This window comes from Camelus ferus, chromosome 22 (assembly GCF_009834535.1).
Source record: "Camelus ferus isolate YT-003-E chromosome 22, BCGSAC_Cfer_1.0, whole genome shotgun sequence".
In the NCBI taxonomy this organism is placed as follows: Eukaryota; Metazoa; Chordata; class Mammalia; order Artiodactyla; family Camelidae; genus Camelus; species Camelus ferus.
Genome location: NC_045717.1, coordinates 25199016 through 25219390, shown reverse-complemented (window position 1 = coordinate 25219390; position 20375 = coordinate 25199016). Strand labels below are relative to the sequence as shown.

The 20375-nt window shown below is 53.5% G+C and overlaps 1 long non-coding RNA gene across 1 annotated transcript; it reads right to left on the bottom strand.

The window, feature by feature from the left end:
* Window positions 1-6003: 6003 nt before the first annotated feature.
* On the bottom strand, window positions 6004-8321 carry LOC116659063. The gene is made up of 3 exons (XR_004314366.1): window positions 8184-8321; window positions 7199-7552; window positions 6004-6393 (listed from the first exon to the last, which is right to left on the bottom strand). It is a non-coding gene; the product is annotated as an uncharacterized LOC116659063 (long non-coding RNA).
* Window positions 8322-20375: the final 12054 nt, after the last annotated feature.

The following is a 20375-nucleotide window of genomic DNA, read 5'->3' as shown; positions in this document are numbered from 1 at the left end:
ACTGTCCCCAAGAGGAGACCAATTTATAGAAACCAGAGTCAGCAGAAAACAGTGGTTGTTCCTCAAAGAATTAAACAGAGAATCACCATATGCACCAGCAATGCCACTCATGGGTACAGACCCAATGGAACTCAAAGCAGGGTCTCAAAGAGGTATTTGCATATCCATGTTGATAGCATATTCGCAACAGCCAAAAAGTAAAAGCAACCCAAGTGTCCACTGATAGATGAATAGATGAACGAAATGTGGCCCATCCATACAACGAAATGTATTAGTCAGTCTTAACAAGGAAGGAAATTCTGACACTCACTACAACATGGATGGACCTTGAGGACATGATGCTCAGTGATATAAGCCAGACACAAAAGAACAAATACTGTGTGATTCCACTCATAGGAGGTCCCTAGAGGAGTCAGATTCACAGAGACAGGAAGTAGATAGTGGGGCCGGGGCTCAGGGAGGGGAGGGGAGGGGGAGTCAGTGTTTCATGGGGACAGAGCTGCAGTTTGGGAAGATGTGAAAGTTCTGGAGATGGATGGTGGGGATGGTTACGTAACAATGTGAATGTGCTTAATGCCACTGACCTGTGCTATTAAAATGGTTAATATGGTAAACTTTATGTTATTTATATTTTACCACAATTTAAAAAAAAAAACTGGTGCATCCATGCCGTGGACAGCTATAGCCGCTAACGAGCGGCTTTGGGTGTTGATGGACAACCGGCTCTTAAGGCAAACCAAGCGACAAAGGCTGCAATGTTGACGTGTACCGCGAGGGGGCAGCACACGACCAGGAGACCCGCCTTAATGCTTTGATCCGCTCGCACGTTGTTGAAGGTTCCCTTTCTCCTCCCTCTTTTGTTTTGTTTCATTTCCCTGTGTATTTCTTTTGTTGTTGTTGTTGTTGTTATTGTTCTTGTTTTCGGGGGAGGTAATTAAATTTAGTCAGTTAGTTATTTAATGGAGGCACTGGGTATTGAACCCAGGAACTCCTGCATGTTAAGCACGTACTCTACCCACTGAGCTACACCCTCCCCCTTACCTGGGTATTTCTACCCTCTTCCTCCGTTACCATCCATCCACAGGCAAACGTCTCAAGTATCAATGTGCGTCTCTGAAAATGTATTTTGTTAGTTTGCACGTATAGGTAATACACCTGGAAAGATGATGCTTAAGTGAATAGGTGTGGCTGTGAATGCCAATAAAACTTTATTTATAAAGGCCAGGGGTGGGCTGTGTACGTCAGGGTTCTCCAGAAAGCAGAACCAATAGGGGCTGGGTGTGTATGTGTTAGACAGATACAGAAATACAGATATAAACAGATAAAGATATTTATTTTAAGTAGTTGTCTCATGCCAGGTGGGAGCTGGCACGTCTGAAATTTGTAGGGCAGGCCAGCATGCTGGAAATTCAGTTACGAGGCGATGTTGCAGCCTTGAGTCTGAAATCTGTAAGCCAGGCAGGCTGAACACTCAGGTAGGACTTCTGTTACAGTTCAGAGACAGAATAACTTCTTTTACCAGGAAACCTCCGTATCTGCTCTTAGGTCCTTCAACTGATTTTATGTGGCCCATCCATATCCCAGAGGGCCAAGTGCTTCACTTAAGGTCAACAGATGGAGATGCAAATGGCATGTACAGGATCCCTGCACAGCAGCATTTAGATGAGGGTTCACAAAATTTAACCCTCCCAGGCTGGATTTGATCCTTGGACCACAGTGTGCCAACACCTGTGTCTTAGTTTCCTGGGGCCATTAAATCAAAATGTTACACACTGGGTGTCTTGAACCAGACATTTGCTGTCTCCCAGCTCTGGAGGCTAGAGTCCAAAATCAAGGTGTCCACAGGGCTGGTTCCTTCTGAGGTCAGGGTGGAGAATCTGTTTCTGCACCCCTTCCTCGGCTTGCAGGCCTCTGTCTTCGTGTTCACATGGCCCCCTCCGTGTGTGCACCTCTGCCCAAATTCCTCTTAGAAGGATGCCAGGCGTATTGGCCTAGGGCTCTCCCACAATGGCCTGCTTTGTAGCTTGATCACCTCCGTAAAGACCCCCTCTCCGAATACAGTCACGTTCTGAGGTCCTGGGGGTTAGGACTCCAACATATGCATTTGGGGAGGATACAGTTAGTCTCATAATGCCCTGTTATTAATGTGGGTGGTGCTGACTCCTTGCTGCATAGTATTCCATCAAATCAGTACAGCTCGCTTTTTTCATCTGTCCTAGTAAGGACGGGCATTCTGGTCGTTTCCAGTTTGGGGTTTTTATGCATGAAGCTGCTATGAAGCTCCTACGTGGGCCTCCTGGTGGATCCATGCAGCTCCGATGACAGGTGTGCACCTGCCTGTGTCAGCTAGTAGTGTCAGGCTGCTCCCCAGAGGGGCTGCCGCAGTCCCCCCCTCCACAAACACACACACAGGCTCCCAGCGGCCCTTGGCATCATCTGCCGTTCTCAGTTTTGCCCCGCTGACAGGCGTGAAGTGGCCCCTCACTTCTGCGCTACTTTGCATAGCCCCCGGGCTGGCCATTTCTTCTCTCCTCTGAAAGCCGTCCCCTCGTGTGCTCTGTCCACTTGGCTCTAGGGGTGCCATCTTTTTACAGTGGTTTTGAGGAGCAGGGCCTCCGTATTGCACAACTCCAGGGCAAACAGTCCCACTGAGACAGCTTGGAACTCAGGTTAGAGGGACAATGGCTGCCGCTGCAATATAGCAGCTCTGGGTAGGAGTTCCTTGTGTACTCCAGCTCTTGGCCCTGCCATTTTCCCTCCTGTCCCATCACCTGTCTAGTCACTCTGCTCCTAGTGTCCTTCTTTGGACAGAAAGATTTCATTTGAATGTCATCGAATTCACACATACTTTGCCTTCTGGCTTGTAGTTCAGAAGTTTTGTTTAAGAAGTTCTTTCTCACCTCCTGGGTTCTACAGCTCCCCTCTGACACCTTCTTCTATCAATGTTCCTGCTTTGTCTTTCATGTTTCAGTTTTTAATTCGGGGGGCGTCCACTTCTTCAGGTAACGTGGGTCTGGGGACCAGTGTCAGTTTTCTCATGGGACGCAAGCCTCTTTTCCCCAGTGCCATTGGCTGGCCCCACAGTCTTCTGCTGGTTGGCTTGTGATCTCACCTCCGCAGATATCCAAGGATGCACCCTGGGCTCTCAAATCTCTCTGATTGGTCTGTTTGACTATTTTAAACATCTGGCCCCACTGAACACAGTTGGTGAGCTGTGGACTCTCACACGCTCCATTTGACAGTTGGGAAAATTGAGGCTCAGGGCAGGAGCACTTCTAAAGTCATACTGTGGGAGGATGAGGGTACAGTCAGGACCAGAAGCTGGAGTGGGTCGAATGTTTCCATTGGTTCCATTTATATCCACTAGTCTGAAGTGGAGGAGGGGGGAGGTTGCAAAATTTTTCTCTAAAGGGGTGGATAGTCAATATTTTCAGCTTTGTGGGCCAGTCTCTGTCATGACTACTCAACTCTGCAGTTGCACCACAAAAATAGCCATAGACGAGATGTAACTGAATGGAGTGGCTGTGTGCCAATAAAACTTTATTTATGAAAACAAGTGGTGGGCCAGACTTGGCCCCTGGGCTGTAGTTTACTGACCACTGGCGTAAATGTTTATCAAACCCCTAGTGGGTATCAAGCCCTGTTCCAGGCCCTGGGGTTACAGCATTGACAGAAATGAATAAGATAACTTCAGTGATGAGGCTACAGAACAGAAAATAGGATGGTAGGTGGGTGGCAAGGGAGAGGGAGACAGGAGTGGAGGCCTCAAGTGGAAAGTGTCCTGAAAGATGAGAAGTCAGCCTTGAAGGTATTGGGGAAAGGTGTTCCTGGCAGCGGGTGCAGCCTGTGCAAAGGCCCTAGGGCAGGACCATTCCTGGCATGTTGGAGGAACAAAGAAACCTGTGTGGCGAGGTGGAGAGAGGGAGGAGGTAGGGACAGGGAGGGGATGGGGCGGGTCATGCAGGGCCCTGTGGGCCGAGGGGAGGACAGTGGATTTTACCCAAAGGGAGATGGGGAGCCATGGAGATATCAAGGAATATTTTACAGATGGGGTAGGGTGGGACCAGAGCTGAAACCCAGGAAACTAGAGAGGAGCAAACGGCTCCACCCCTCAGAGTCTTAGCTTCCCCATCAGTAAAATAAGTCCCATGAAACCTGCTTGCTCGCGCAGCGGAGCAAGAGCCTAAGGGATGTTCCTACTCCCGGGTCTTGGAGTCTGACGCAGTTTCAAGGTCTCACCTGAGTTGTTGGAAACGACGTATGCCTGTTGGTACCCTATGCATAGAAGGCCTGCAGAGATGCTACAGGTGTGAGCGGTGGAGGACACTGGGTGACTAACTACCCACTGGGAAGACAGAGGAACGGAATGGGAGGAGAGAAATGATAAAGGGTTGGAGCCACGCCCAGCTCGCCAAGCCCTGGGGGGCAGAACCCTTTCTGCCCCTCCCACTTCCACTCTCCCTGGGTCTGCACCAGTCATGGTGGTGGGGTGGGGGGGGGGCGGGGGGTCTCCAGGAGAAGCTGCCTGGTGGATTCAGTCATTACGGCGGGCGTGCTTCCTCCAGTCTGGGGACAGGTGGTGGGGATGGGAGTGAGTGTGTCATGGGGTGGACAAGAATGGGGACAATCTGGGCCATATCTGGGGTCTGGGAAGCTCTCCTGCCTCCTTCCTGCCTCGGGTGACACCAGACACCTGCAGGGGGCAGCGAGCAGCAGCCCAGGAGTTGGGGGCAGTGGGAACTCCAGCCTCTCCCCTATTCAGCACAGTTACTGCTGCTGGCCAAGGCCCTGACCTTTCTCCCAGACCCCGGAGCTGAGTAATCGTTACTGGAAAAATAAATCAGCCTGCTGAGTGGCTGCAGTGCGTCCCCCTGGTGGGGTGGGGGGGAGATCACTCTGGGTCCCCAGCCTGGCAGCTGGAAGGGAGGGCACCGTGGCCTCAGTGAGTGCTGGGGCCAAGGTTCCTCCCCCGCACCATACTCTCTACCCCTCAACACTGGGCCCACACTCCCTCCAACACAAGGGCCCTCAAGTGACACTGCCCATCCCCCTCCCAGCTCCCTGCAAGGCTGACAGGTGGTTGCGGAAAAAGACCCAGGCACCCCCCCCCAAATCCCCCAGGCCTTGATCCCACAGACATCCGGGTCCAGGAGGAGCAGGGCAGCCTCTCAGCTGAGTGCCCTGAACGTTAAGGGGGAAGGGATTCGAAATTCAGCTCTGTCACTTCTTTGCAGGGTGACTTTGAGCACATGACTCTCCCTTTCTGAGCCTCAGTTTCTGCCTCTGGGAAATAGGGGCAATAAAACACCACTTCCTGATTTTGTGAGGCTCCTGTGAGATGCCCACATCCTCAGCACAGAGCTTGGTCCTGAGCGGCTATGCAGTACACACGAACGTGTGCAGGGCGCTTCCTGGGTGCCGGGTCCCTGGAGCTGGCTTTCCAGGGAGCCAGACCAGAGAGGAAACACAGCACACAATGTCCAGGGACACTGAACCCCATAAGGAAAACCGAATCGATCGTTAGACTTTCTTATGATTGCCTGGCTGCTAGCCGACGAATAGCGTGGAGAGCCCACATTCCAGCTTCCGAGGCTTTCCAAGGCGTGCGCCGACTTGTGCCGAGCTCCCAAACGCTTCGCCCTGCAAGCCCATTTCTCAGAAGAGACCATGTGGTCTCGGGTTTGTCCGAGGTCACGAGCGCATGGTGCCGGGAGGGCCTGGGAGCGGATCTGCCAGGTGGCACACTTCCTGGATCCGCCCCCCTCCACCTCCTCCCGCAGAACCGGCGCCCTCCCAGCGGCACCCGGCCCCTGCAGCCCTGAGCTTCCACGAGCAGGGGTCCAGGGGGCTGGGCTCAGGGGTGGGCGTGGCCAGGGTGGACCCTGAGGCGGGGCGCGCGGGAGCCGGGTGCCGCCACCCACCGCCAGGGCTGCCTGGAAGACGCCAGCGCCTAATCCTGGCTCCGGAGGACACGTTGTACTAGAGATGATATGAACCAGCCTCTCCCTTCGTTTGTTTAATTCTTTCAGGCTTTTCCTCTCGTCTGTCACTCTTTAATCGCCCTGTTAACGGAGCTGGGGGGTGGGGCGCTCCCGGCCAGGCCTCTTCCAGGAGGGGGGGGTTCTGCAGCCCAACCCCCACCCCCACCCTCCCCGCCTTCTTTCTCAGATCCAAGTGGGGCCTCTGCCCGCCCCAGGCTAGGTCCAGCTGGTGGAAGGTGCATCGGGTGGCGGATGGAGCGTGCCAGGGAGACGGAGTCATAGGGACCAGAGCAGGGCACCCAAGTCAGGCTCTGGCACCGCTCTGACCCAAAGCATCTTGCCCCAGTTTTCTCGCCCAAAAAGTGGGGGTCCCGATGGTCCCCACCTCCACTTTGTGGCGAAACCTCTTGTCCTTGAGAAAAAAATAAAAGAACCAAAATGTTAGTAAATAAATAAATACATAACCCAAGCCCACTGCACAGATGGGCACACGGAGGCTGGGTTACCCTGCATGTCCCGGGCAAGGCTGGGAGTGGAGAGACCCAGCCGGGGGCCGGCCGCCACTCCGGCCCGCGGTGCCCCGTGGAGGGGAGGCTGAGGGGATGGAGAAATGGGGTGAGGGCCTCCAGTCCCCATGGCCCGGATTCCCCTGGGCCGGCCTCCAGCTCCCGCGGGGCAGCCTCAAGCTTGTGGCCAAGCCGCTCCGAACCCGCAACCCGCGTTTCCCTCGTCTGTCCGACAGGCCGGGTGGGCGGCGACGTCAGGGCGCCCGCCCTCCCCGCTCTGCCCCTTCGCATAACTCAGCTGCGCAGCCGGAAACACGGCGCCCACGACTCTCACCCTCTGCAGCCGGCTTCCTGCCGCTCCCCCAACTCGGGCGCCGCCCCCCCCCACCCCGCTCCCCGGCCCCCACCCTGGGCCGCAGTCCTCCCCAAGGCTCCCACTCCCAGGAGGGCACCCCGCCTCCAGCCTCACATCCACCTGGGTGTGACCCAGGCTGCCCCCTGGGAAACCACTTGCTGGCTGCCCCCTGCCTGCAGCTGAAGGTCAGAGGGCAAAGGGTGAAGGCCAGGGAGCCATCTTTTCGGATCTAGAGGAGCAGGAGTTGCTCCCCAACTTCTGGAAGGGAAAGAAATCTCTTATTCAGGACTTTCCCCAGCAGCTGGCAGGAGGCAGGAGGGAGCCCTCCTAGTGCGAAGAGAAGGCCCCAGCCCTACCCAGGGAACATTGAGGGGGTGTCTCTGGGGACACTCCTCCAGCCAGCAGGGCGACAGGTGAATAATGGCAACCACAGGCATCATATGACTGTGCCCATTTTGCAGATGGGGAAACCGAGTCAAGGAGCAAGGATGCCTCCTGCCTGAGGCCACGCCAACTGACAGCCACAGAGCTGGGGTCTGAGCCTCCAAAGTCCTGAGTGCTGGGCCCTGGCTGGTGGGGGTGAGGGAAGGGGACCTCGGTGAGCCCCATGGAGCTGGAAATCACCGTGCCGCTCCCACACCCGCTGCTGCACAGAACTGGATCATTTTCTCTTCCCTGCAGTGGCCCCCGCCAGGCAGGTCAGTGAGTTCCTGTGGGACAGATGGGGAAACTGAGGCCCAGGAAAGAGAAGCACCTTGTCTGAGTTCCCACATGACAACGGCAGACACAGCCTGGGAAGTGACTGAGCCAGGCGGTAACAGGGGATGTGGGGAGGGTCCCCACACCTGCCCCGTATCATTCACCATCTCCCACCCTGTGAGATCCTGACCTCAGTTTCTCCCATCTGAAGGAGCCGTGCCAGAGAGCGGGACTTCGGAGGCTGCCTGGGGCCGGCGTGTATGGGCAGGCTCCGGAGTTCCAGGCCGTGCCCGAGCCCACACCCAGATGCCCGTGCCAGGCCCTCTGGCAAAGGCGCTGGGTGGAGGCCTTCCCCAGTCCCCTCCGCAGAGGTCTGGGCTTGACTTTGGCCACCACATTCCATGGCCTTCTCGCTGCCCCCAAATGTGGCAAGCTACCCCTCAAAGTCACATGGCAAACAAGTGGCAAAACCAGGATTCCAATCCAGCTCGGCTCGATTCCAAAGCCAAGATGTCTGGAGAAGTTCAAAGAGTTCAGGGATAAAGCTCTCTGGCCAACCGGGAGTCCCCCCTCCCATGGGCAAGTGGCCACATCTTCTGGGGCTGCAGCCTCCCTGTCTCCTCCAGAAGGATCACCACTCACCTGCTCTTTCCTCTGCTGCAATTTCAAGGGAGTGAAATGTGTCCAAAGGGGGAGAAATTGGGGGCAAATTTCCTGCTCCACAGGTTTCCAAACCTGGGAAGTGCTACTAAGCATCTAACCCCAGTCCCTCTTGCTGCTTTGCTTCCCTTCCCAGCAGTTTGGAGGGTGGCAGGGATAAGCCCAGAGAAGCCCAGGGCCACGCCCTGAGCAAGGCAACAGCAGCGCCTCCCACCTTCCAGGAGAACTGGGGAGACAGGCTAGGGGGCCCAGCTCAGCAGAAACCAGTGTGCAAGTCTGAGGGGACCTGGGAATCTGCATGTTGCATGGTGTCACAGAGCCCTGGAACAGACCTGCTCCTCTCTGGGCCTCAGTTTCCCCATCCGTAAAACGGGGGCACTGGTACTACACCCATCACTGGGCGGCTTTGAGAATTCATGCGTGGAGTGTGTAAAAGATTCGGGACAGGGTCTGGCACCTCGAGGTGCTGGGTGATGTTGGTTATTGGCATTCCTATTGTGATACAAGTGAGTGAGTCTGTCTCCACCGCATGCAGGGGTGTCATCCAAAGCATTTAACAACCACCAGAGCCCAGGCTGACTAATGAGAATAGAGGTCAGCTGTGGATGCTGGGAATGGACCTCTGGGGTAGGTTAACTGGCAGCTCTCTGTCCCACATAAGCGATGGGGGCAGAGGGCTGGACCACGGGGGCACCTACTGTGCACTCTTGCCGAGCCCAGGGAAGCCTGGGGAAGCAGGACAGAGAGTCCGGAGCAGGACCAGGGCAATGAGGTGGAGGGAGCTGGAGCTGGCCTCAGGCTTAGCGTGTGATTGCGGGCAGGTGCCTCAGTGTGCACACCTGTGAAATGGGTTGAGGAGAAATGGCTGTGTTGACTGGGGATGTGTGGGGGGGATGGAGTCACATGTAGGTGAGGCATGGGTACCTGATACACAGTAGGTGCATTACAAACCTGTCCTGCTTTCATTGTCCCCACCTCCCACAGCTCTCATGAGGATAAATGAAGCCGCCCTGTACGGGCCCGGCCCGCGGCAGCAGACAGATCCGTGCTTGTTGAGTAAATCATGACAACCAGGCAGCCCCTTCTTTGCACACAATGGTTTCCAGTTTCCGAAACGCCTAGACCCCTCCACTGCAGGGTCATCCCCCCACCTCCCGCCACCCCCCTCAGCACTGTGGATGTTTGGGGCCAGATCATTCTCTGTGGGGCCGTCCTGGGCGCTGTGGGGGATGAGCAGCACCTTGGAACCCCACCCACTTGATGCCAGGTGACCTCCCTCCAGTCGTGGTAACCACAAAAGTCCCCAGGCATGGCCCAGTGTCTTCCCGGAGCAGAACCGCCCCCTTGAGAACCTCTGTGGCCTCACTGGCGCCCACATTCAGAGGTTTCCTTTAGCAGAGGAGAGAATTGAGGCTCAGAGAGGGCGCACGGCACGTCAGGGTGGAGCCAGCCCCTGCCGCTGCCCCGGGCGCCCGCGCTGCACAGGACTCTGGGCCCACCTGCTGGGGGGTGGGCAGTCAACACCACCGGCCATGCCAGGGTTCCAGGAACTGGCAGAAGGAGCCCAGGGCATGCAACAGTTGCAAAATCTCTGGGCGGCACATCGGCATGCCTGGGCAGTGCCACCGCCTTGGCCCCGCGGGCACCGCCAGGAAAGAAACAGCAACTCAGAACTGGGCACCCGGACAAACGGTGGAATCCCAGGCATGGGGTGGCCGCTGGAGAAGAAGGGCCCAATCAGAGACTGCGCTTTGCTGCGTGGCCTGTCAGGACATGGCTGGGTAGGTCATGACCAATGAGAATGCCCCTAACGAGTCAGGCCCCATCTCTGGGAGAAGCCCATTGGCCCAATGAAGGGGTTCGGGGTGGATCCCTTTGGTCCCCCAAATCCAGCCCTCTTGGTTCCTTTCAGACATCCCTCTGCTGGTGGTTCCTAATTCGGGGACCCAAGGGTTGGTTTGAGGGAGCTCCCTGTTTAGATATGTGCCCTCGGGCTGTTACCACCTCATAAAAGCCAGAATTATGCTTAAAAGTTCAGTAAGTCACTCACTAAATACTTACTGAGTAACGACCATGTGCTGGGCACTGAGCAGGTGAAGATGAACAAGGCAGATGTAGAGGAAAAGCCACATTGGAAGGAAAGGAGTCTGGGTAGAGGGCATAGCCTATGCAAAGGTCCTGGGGCGGGACTGTGCCCAGCATGTTGGAGGAACAGCCAGGAGGCCCGTGTGTCTGGAGGAAAGTGAACGAGGGGAGAGAGGGAGGGGGTGGGGCAGGTCTTGTGGGACCTTGTGGGCGATGTGGGGGACTTAGTCATCCTGAGGGCAATGGGGAGCCGTGGAAGGCTTTAGACAGTGGGAAGATGTGCTGTGCCGCCTAGAGACTGGAATTTGGGGTGAGGTCCTTCCCTTCTCTGGGTTTTTAAAGTCTGCCATAATCTTCTCATTCATCAAATTGGGAAGTGATAATACCTAAGGGGGGTGGTACTGATGTGAAGGTAAAGAAAGATTTCAGCAAGGTACCTGGCACATAGTAGGTACACAGCCTTCCCCTGGTCCAGCCCCCATCACTGCCCACCTGGATTAGCACATTCCCTCCATCCTGGTCCCTAGCTCCCATCCTCACCCCCACAGTCTGTCCTCCCCGCAGTGGCCAGAGGGCGCCTGTGAGCCCCTAAGTCAGGTCCCACCCCTCTGTCCACAGCCCTCCAGGGCTCCCACCTCCCTGAGGGTAAAAGCTCAAGTCCTCTCTGCGGCCCATGAGGTCTGGCACGACCTGCCCCATCCGCTCCCTGCCCTCACCGCCTCCCTCTCCCCTCCTCGCTAATTCTGTTCCAGCCACACGGGCTTCTTCATTGTTCCTCCAACACACTAGACATGGCCCTGCCCCAGGACCTTTACGCGGACTGTGCCTTCTGGAACACTCTCCCCTTGGACACGCACATGACTCCCCCTCCACCTCCTGCAGGTCTCAGCTTAGTAAATTGCACCCCCAAGCCTGACCCCGGCTTCCCCTCCTCCTCTCTCTCCTTCTGATTTTTCTCCGTGTCACCACCACCCAACGCTGTACATTTCTACTTCCACATCTTGCTGCTATGTGTCTCCCCTAATGGATCAGGTAGGAATTTTGACTTTTTTTATTCCCCATTGCATCCTCACTGTCCAAAAGATTGCCTGGCACACAGAAGATGCTTGATAAATGTTGATGGAGGACTTAGAGAAAAAAGACCAATTATCTTTACCCCCGCCTTCCCACACTGTTCCAGCTCAGTCCCTATTCCCCTTTCTGTATTCCCTCCACCCCTCCCCTGCCACCCTCCCAGCCCTAGGGGAGCCCCTGGGGCTCACTGGGCTGAGAGAGGAAAGAGCGGGTGCAGAAAGAGCCAGGCAGAGGTCCCCCAGCGCTCCGAAGTCTGGACACCCCCCACCAAGTGCTGCTAGCAGGGCAGCCGTCCCCCCACCTCTGCATCCACATGAGTTGTTTTTTGAATTAGAGGAGGGGGAGTAATTGGAGCGGGGCGTGTCTGTGTTTGTGGGAAGGCTTCGTGGCCTGGCTTGGTTTCGCTGGGCGGCTGGCTGGGACTCAGTTCTGGCCCGGTTCCTGGGGGAACTGAGAAGACAGGTCCCTGTGGGTGTGTGCAGACATGTGTAGGGGTCTTGACCCCCTGCCTGGCCCAGAAGCCCAGCTCAGCCCATCTGAGGGTCTGCTGAGGCCCAGGCAGGCCCTCTCCTCCAGCATTTTTTGTCCGGAATCCCTGCTCCTCAGCTCCAGACCCCAGTACCAAGGTTTTCAATGATGAACAGATGGTCTCATGGCCGAGAGGGGTGCGAGGTGCTGTGCTGAGCCCTGGAGGGGCACTAAGGCTGGGGGCTCCTCTGCGCCCCGGCTGGGGGTGTATGCCATCCTCAGAGGGTCCCCTGGTTTGGTTTGGCCACGTCGTGCTTGGCAGAGAAGGCATGGGGGAGGGTGGAGACCTGGGCCAGCTGCCATGTCAAATTCCTCCCTGGCAGCGGTGTGGGGGCGGGGAGGGAGAGGGTTTTTGTTTTTTGTTTTTTTTCCCAGCAGAATCCAAAGGAGGAGAGAGAGCTGTTGGCAGGAGGAAGGTATTGGAGCCAAGCCTAGGCCGGGCTCCCTCTGAATCACGCTCCTGGCCTTGCACTCAGCAGCTGGAGGGGGTGCGGGGAAGGGACCATGGTGCTTCTCATCCTCTGCCAGCATCGCTGAGTTTTGCAGAAAAGGGAGCTGCCTCCTCGAAGGACAGCAGCCCTGGGCTTCCAGGCCCCGGCCTAGCTGCTGCCCCCTCGCCCTCTAGCTACTCAGCAGGCTTCACTGCCTCCAACCTCCGCTGAGGCTGTTCCCTCCACCTGCGATGCCCTTCCCATCCATCTTGGTGTCTCTCCTGGCCACCTCCAATCTGGCCTTCCATTCCTCTAGACTACAGACCTCAGGTTGGAGCCTGAGACCAAAACAAAAGAAGCAGTAATACCAATCCTGACTTTATTTCAGCATGACATTTTGTTCATTGCAGATTTTTTAAAAGATGAGTTATCTTGTTTGTGCCGGGCTGAAACCCAGGCCCGGAGACCAAGGCAAGGAATATGAAGATTCAGTTTCTGGCCTCCACTGCTGGAAACAGACGCTGAACAGACAAGATCAGTGATGGAGGGGCCCCAGCATTGTGGGGCCCACTGGACACACAGCTTACCCGCTGTGTGACCCTGGGTGACTCCTGTCCTTCTCTGGGCCTGAGTGATGCTTCTTCTATCACACAAGCTAATGAGGGTTTTCCCTGCTTCAAGGGCTGTTTATGCATGAAATGGGATAATAGCGGAAATAGCTGCCTACACAATGTGAGCTGTTATTAGGGCTTCAGGGCCACCCAGGGGCCTCAATTTCCTCATCTATAAAATGGGCATAATGATACCTGCTATGGCTAACCTCACGGGGCTCTGGAGCATGCAGGGGGAATGATGATGTTTTGTGGAGGGAAATTTTGAAGGCTGAGATAGTTCTGCAAAGATGAGGACGGAGGCTGAACCACCCCGCCAACCCCGCACCATTATAACACCTCCTGCAGAAACACTGAAAAGACGTACTGGCTGTGTGACCTTGGGCAACTCTCTCAACCTCTCTGTGCCTCAGCTTCCTCATGTGTACCATGGGAATGATGACAGTTCCTTCCACGCAGAGATTCGCAAACTGCATCCCAAGGGCTAGATTTTTCTGTTCAGCTCTTGAGCTAAGAACACATAAATGGCTGAAAGGAATCAAAAGCATAATATTCTGTGACACGTGAAAAGGATGCGAAATTCACATTTTGATGTTTGTAAATAAAGTTTTATTGGCACCTGGCCATGCCCATTTGTTGACATGTGGACAGACACTGAACAGCTTTTGAGCTACAAGGTGTTGGTGCAGCAGAGACCCTCTGACCTACAAAGCTGAAACAGTCACTCTCTGGCTCTTTATGGAAAAAGTGTGTGAACCCTGGGTTACTTTGAACTGTGGTGGACACAAAATGAGCTTGGTACAGGTGTGTTTGCTATTATTATTAAATCTGTGTTGTTTTTCCTCTGTCCCCATAGAAATGCCAGCATTTTGCCCCCACCACTGACGATTCTTGGAAGTCTGCCTTAGTCCCCCATCCACGGTCCCCTATGGTTGGGCACTTAGGTTGTTCCCAGTTGCTAAGGCAGAGCTGCAGTGAATAGCTTCGCATCTCAAGCTGGTTTGTTTTTATGCAACAAACACTTCTCCATCACTCACTGCGTGCTGGGTCCTGTTCTAGGCACTTTGCAAATATCAACTTATTTGATCCTTGCTATGACTACTTGTCTTCTCCCTCCCCATTTTACAGATGGGCAAACTGAGGCTTAGCCAGTTGAGGTGATTGCTGAGGGTCACACCGCCAGGATTTGAACCCAGGCTGGGGGGCTCCTGTCTGTGTCTTGGGCTGAACTCCTCATTCCTTGAGGTAGAGACCCAGAAGCCCAGTCCTTGTAGCAGAGGGGGAAAAGGATTCAAAGACCCCAGTCGTCCACAGGCAAGCTGTCCCCACTGGCTATATCTGGACATCACTTAGGGCCAACGTGATGTTTGATGCTTAAGCCCCACCTACGGCCTCCCAAGGGCAGGCTCTGGACTCAGAGTTGCCGGGAGAACCTGGCATCCCTGCCAAGACAGAGAAGTGACAGCCTCTGGGCAGCATCCAGGTATGGATTTAGGGGCGCTGCCCCAAACGGGTAGCTGCTTTCTCCTCAGCCTGGAGGGGCGGGGCCAGCAGCGCTTATCCCTTACCTCCCCCCGCACCCCCTCAGGCTTCCGCTGCCATCTGATTGGCATTCTCCTAGTCACTCACCGGGTCTGAAAGGATGCGTTTGTTCAGCCTTAGCCACTGGATGTGGAGTAACCGAAATTCCCGATCCCTGCTGGCGGGTGTGTCAAATGGTGCAACCACTTTGGAAAACAGTTTGGCAGGTTCTTAAAAAGTTAAACACACACCTACCACCGTGGGATCCAGCCTTTACCCCTGGGTCTTTGCCCAAGAGAAATCAAAGCTTATGACCATGAAAGACTTTCACATAAATGCACTTAGCATCCGACCCATTCCATTTCCAGACATTTACCACGAGGAATGAAAGCAAATGTTCACACGAAGGCTTGTACGCAGAGGCTCATAGCAGCTTTATTTGTAATAGTCCAGAACTGGAAACAACTCAGATGTCTATCAGCAGGTGTCCATCAGGATAAACGAACTGAAATATATCCAGACGACGAATACTAGCCAGTGATTTTTAAAAAGGCTTGAGCTATGGGTGCGCACAACAGTGTGGATGCTCCTCGAGATAATTACGTGGAGTGAAAGAAGCCAGACACAAAAGAATGTTATGGACACTTGGCCACGCCCATTCGCCCATTCATTTACTTACTGTCTGTGTCTGCTTTTGTGCTACAGGCAGAGCTGAGCAGTCAGTAACCTTGGGGATTTAGCAAGTAACACTCTGGGCCTCAGTTCCCACACCTACAAAATAGGACTAAGCATTCTACCTGTTCACAAGTGTATCTGCAGCTAGAGGACTGTGTGGTTTTGTTTATTTTCCTACATAAATGTTGGACATATGTCTTTATCATTCAGCAATTTGGGGGTTTCTCTTTTCCCCCCAAGATAACAAAGCATCTTGGAGATTAGTTCATATCAGTGCTGTAGCAGAGGAACCCTGGTATGTGTGTGTGGGTGTGATTCTTTTAAATATATATTAAATGTACATTTAATAATATACACATATTATATAACGTACAAATGTAAATTATATACTATATCATCATTATGCCTGTATTTATAATATATGCTGCAGAATACATGTTCAGTACATATACATGTTACATGATACATTTTATAGGTATATATAAGACTTAAACACACCCATGATGCTTTTTAAAAATGGAATTTTATAGGGATAAATTTGGGAGTTAGAGATTTACAAATGTTAATCAATATATATATAAAAAAATACTTCTGTATAGCACAGGGAACTATATTCAATATCTTGTAATAACCTTTAATGAAAAAGAATATGGGGGGAGGGTATAGCTCAGGTGGTAGAGTGCTTGGTTAGCATGCAGGAGGTCCTGGGTTCAATCCCCAGTACCTACTATAAAAATAAATAAATTAACCTAATTACCTCCCTCCTCCCCCCAAACAAAAACCTTTAAAAAAAGAAAAATAATATGAAAACGAACGTATATATATATATATATGTATGCATGCCTGGGACATGATCCTGTAGACTAGAAATTGACACATTGTAACTGACTATACATCAAATTTTTTTAAATGGGATTTTACACAGGCCCTGTCCCTCTGAGACTTTCACTTAGTCAACAAGTCTTGACTGAGCACCTACTACATACCAGGCACTATTCTCAGTGTTCAGGGACACAGCTGTGAACAAAACAGACACCCTCCACCCCCAGCTTGGAGCCAACAGGCTACTCTGAGTTCATGGTTTAGCTGTGTAATGGGGCTTTAGATGCTGCCATGAGTTTAATCCCAGTTTGACTCACAACTTACACCTATTATTGTTCCTTTTGGTTTATTTTCTATCTATCTATCTATCTATCTATCTATCTATCTATCTATCTATCTATCTATCTATCTATCTATTTTAATAAGCACACACTGTACCACTGAGCTATACCCTTCTCCCCATTTTTCCTTTTATTTGTAAATTTAAACATTTGCTAATGGAGTAAATACCCCAAACCCCCAAAATAAATACCACCAGGAGAAACAGAGCTTTTGCAATAACTCTCACCCCAAAATGCTTCTCCCCAGTGCTGCCTTCTCGGCTCCTCTCCCCAAAGTTAACTCCTGAATCTGGAATGTATCCTTTCCGTGCTTGAAAAAAATTGCATCTCCAATATATATTCCCCCCAAATGTCTCATTTTAAGTTACTGCAAGTTCACAATATTTGGGAGTTTGTTGTTCCACTGGATGTAATGTTGTTGAGTCCATCCGTACAGTTTGCCTGTGGCTGAGGCTGCTGATGAATATCCCATTGGGTGAATTTCCCACAATGCACTTCTCCATTCTCTCAGAGATGAGCATCTGGGTTGTTTCTGAGTGTCCACCTGCTTCCCAGTGCAGGGATGGACAGTCTGGAGCATGTTTCCTGGGGCAAAACCCCAGAGTTTCTCATGGATATGTATCTGGGCTATGTTATGTGGCTCGTGAATGTTCAGTGTTGTGATTATCATCAGTTTGTTTTCCAAAGCAGTGTGGAAGAGCCCTGTGTACCCACAGCCTCTCCAACATTTGGCATTGTTGGACATTTTAAATTTGAGGCAGTGCTCTAGGGGTAAAACGGGGCCTTGGTATGGCCTTGTCATGCATTTCCTTGATCTCTAAAGAGGTTGAACATCTCTTCATGCACTTGTTGGCCACCCATATTTCATCGTTCTCGTGCTTTTTGCACTGTTGCTTCTTGGGTAGCTGCCTTTTCATATTGGAACTTCTTTTTAAAGGACTATATAAGTCCATCAAAAGGCTATAACATTGTTTATAGCACACATTCTCAACAAGGGCAACAATCAGTACTTGGAGAGGAGTGAAAAAATCTTACTCTTTTAATGTACAAAATGCAGATATAAACAAATATAAAGCATATCTGTGGTATCAAAATTTCATAAGGGGTGATTAGGAAAAAATGTCTAAAATAACTGGGGGAATAATGAAAAAGGCTGAGAAGCACTGATTTATAGCAATTTCACAAGTCTATGGCAATGAACATCCTTAAGGGCATATGTACCTTTTCCCAAGTTCAGGGTAGGTTTCCAGAAGTTGGCCTATAAGGTCTGAACTTGTCTGAGGCCTCTGCCATACCTGCCAAATTGCTTTCCTAATTCATATTCACATTCACTTCCAAGCAAGTTATGAAAATGGTTATTTCACCACATGCTCACCAGCACTGGGTTTTATCAGTTTAAAAATCCTTACTGATTTTGATGGGTGCCAGAGCATGGTATGTTCTTATTGTTTGTTATCCTTTCTTTGGTCTCTGTAAGGCTGGATGTTTTTTATATGTTTGCTAACCAGTTTGTCTTTTGGGAATGTTCTAGGGTGGAAGAAATGCAAGCCAACACATCTGGAGGAAAGGGGATCTTTTATAGACAGTGGCAGTAACTTAGCTGAGTTGTGTCTTAAAGTTATACAGAAAGCAGAACTTGTAAGTGATGAACTTGGATATTTAGCAGAAGGGAATTTCCAGTCAAGTGTCAAAGGTGCAGCTTGGTTTCTTCTTGCTGCTCATAATAAAATGTGAGAGGAAAGAGATTGATGGAGAGGAAAACTGTTAAGCAAAAAGGAACCAGGACTTGATGACTGGAGAGATTCTTAGCCTACAAAAGTCACAAAATAAGCTAAACTTAGGAGATTCACAGTTAGGAAGGCATCCTCCGGACCAACATCACTTAGCAGCTGGGTGACCTGGGGCAAGAGTCTAAACCTGTCTGAGCCTCAGTTTCCTCACCTGTGATACGGGGTTACAAAAGTAATAGCACACACCTCATAGGGCTGCTGTGAGGGGTAAATGAGTAGCCTTGTGTAAAGTATTTAACTCTATGCCCGCAGGCCCAGGGGTGGCCGTGTGGGGAAAATGAGTGGGGGAGGCTGCTTCTGAGTCCCCATTACTGCCCTCTGGACCCCAATCCCGGCCTGGCTCTTATCAACCCATCTCTCCCCTCCCCTCCTCTCCTCCCAGGTACCTAATTCCCTAAGGCAGGGGAGGGACTGAGGATTCAAGCTGGGGATTAACAGAGGCCGATTAGAGATGAGCTGAGAGAGGAGGGGGTTCTCTATCCCCTTAACCCTTTCCTCTCTAGAGCCAGAGCCGGGGTATCCACCCTGCTTCCTTTGGCTTCATGTGTGTGAGAGGAGAGGCCATCTCCAGAACCTCCCCACTCCAACCAGTGAAACACCCTGGAAGAGGCATTAGGATTAGGGCGTCTGATAGGCTGGTCGACTGTAGGATGAAGAGTTCCCCTCTCTGGGCCTCACTTTTCTCTTCTTAAAAATGGGGAGAGGAATCTGCAGATGGAAGGAAAAAACCTCAGCATCCCAGAGTGAACGCTCCCTGGACGCCTGAGATACTGGCTACTCCGAACCCAGACATACTGAGCACCTACCATATAGTCAGAGCTGATGTTACCACCATTTGCCTGAGATTTTCCGGCCCCCCCAGGGTGCACAGCATCGCACACAGAACCACAGAATTAACTTCCAGAAGCTCCCGGAGTCAGCCATGGCTCCAGAAAGGCGGCCCACGGTCTGATTCTCCTCTGGGGGTGCTGCCTGCACTCACCCTAAACCCTGGCGTCCTCCCTGGCGGAGTTGGGAACGACTTCCCCAAAGGGGTCCCTGAATCTTGGAGCCCCAGTCGGGGGAAAATGGGGTTGCAAGCAGGGGGAAACCCCCAGATAGAAGGACGGTAACAGAATCTCCTCCACTCCACCAGGCCCCGGCAAGCCCCCCTCCCATGGTCTCCTAGTTGCGCCAGACGCAGAGCTTCGAGTGGGGCGGGGAGAAGGGGGCGGTGCCTACTCTGCGGCTGCCGGCGGAGGGGGGACTGCGGGAGAGCGCTTGGTTGGGGAGGGGGGGGCGCTGCGGCACCGCTTCCCAGCCCGCAGCGGCAGGCACAGCAGGGGCGGGGGCGCTGACCCGCCTCGACCCAGCCCCTCCCCCGCCGCGGAGGCATCGCCAATAATCCTGACCTGGGAGGGGGCGCCCGCTTCCCCCAACACCTACCGAGCCACCGCGCGCGCTCCCCGTCCCCCGCCCCGCCTGGAGACCCTGCGGGACCCCCAGGCAACCCTTGCCCCCCAGGTCTGTCACCCTTGGTGTCCGAGTCTCTGTCTGTGTCCCCATCTGTCCCATCTCCCCACTGTGCGTGTTTGTGACTGTGTTTCCGGGACACCTGCACTCACGGGCAAGGGTGGCTGCCGAGATGGCCTGGGGAGGGATCCTGGGGATCGGCGTTGGGTCATTCTGAGGTCTGAAGTGTCTTTCTACGATTGTCAATCTGCGTGAGTGTCTAAGCGACACCCTGCAGGCTGTGGGTCTGTGTGTGTGACAGCGTGGAGGCTGTGGGTGTCTGGGTGACACCCTACAGGCTGTGAGCATGTGGGTCCCCGTGTGTCTGTCTGGCTGACACCCGCAGGCTGTTGAGTGTGAGTCTGTGTTCGCGGCATCCTGCAGAAGGTGTCCGAGAACCGCATCTGCGGTGAGCATCGGCCCCCGTGTATCTATCTAGGTGACACTCGCAGGCTGTGTGTGTCTGTAACACGTTGCAGGAGCGGCGGTGTGCGGTCGGTGTCGGTGTCGGAGTCGAGGAGGCCCGGGCCGCGAGTGTCCCCAGCCGTCTGCGTGTGTGTGTATGTGTGTGTGTGAGCGCGCGCGCGCCGTGAAGGTGGATCCGCTCCCTCCGCAGCGAGCCCGACCCGGGCCCCACGAGCCGCCGCCAGGACCGCTCGTCTGGCCTCCCCTCGCGCGGGCCGGGCCGGGGATGGAGCCGCAGCCCGAGCCGCCGCAGCCGGAGCCCGGGCGTGGAGCGGCCTGAGGCGCGGGCGGCGCGCGGGACTGGGGGGAGGGCGGGCCGAGGGGAGGGTCCTGGGCCGGG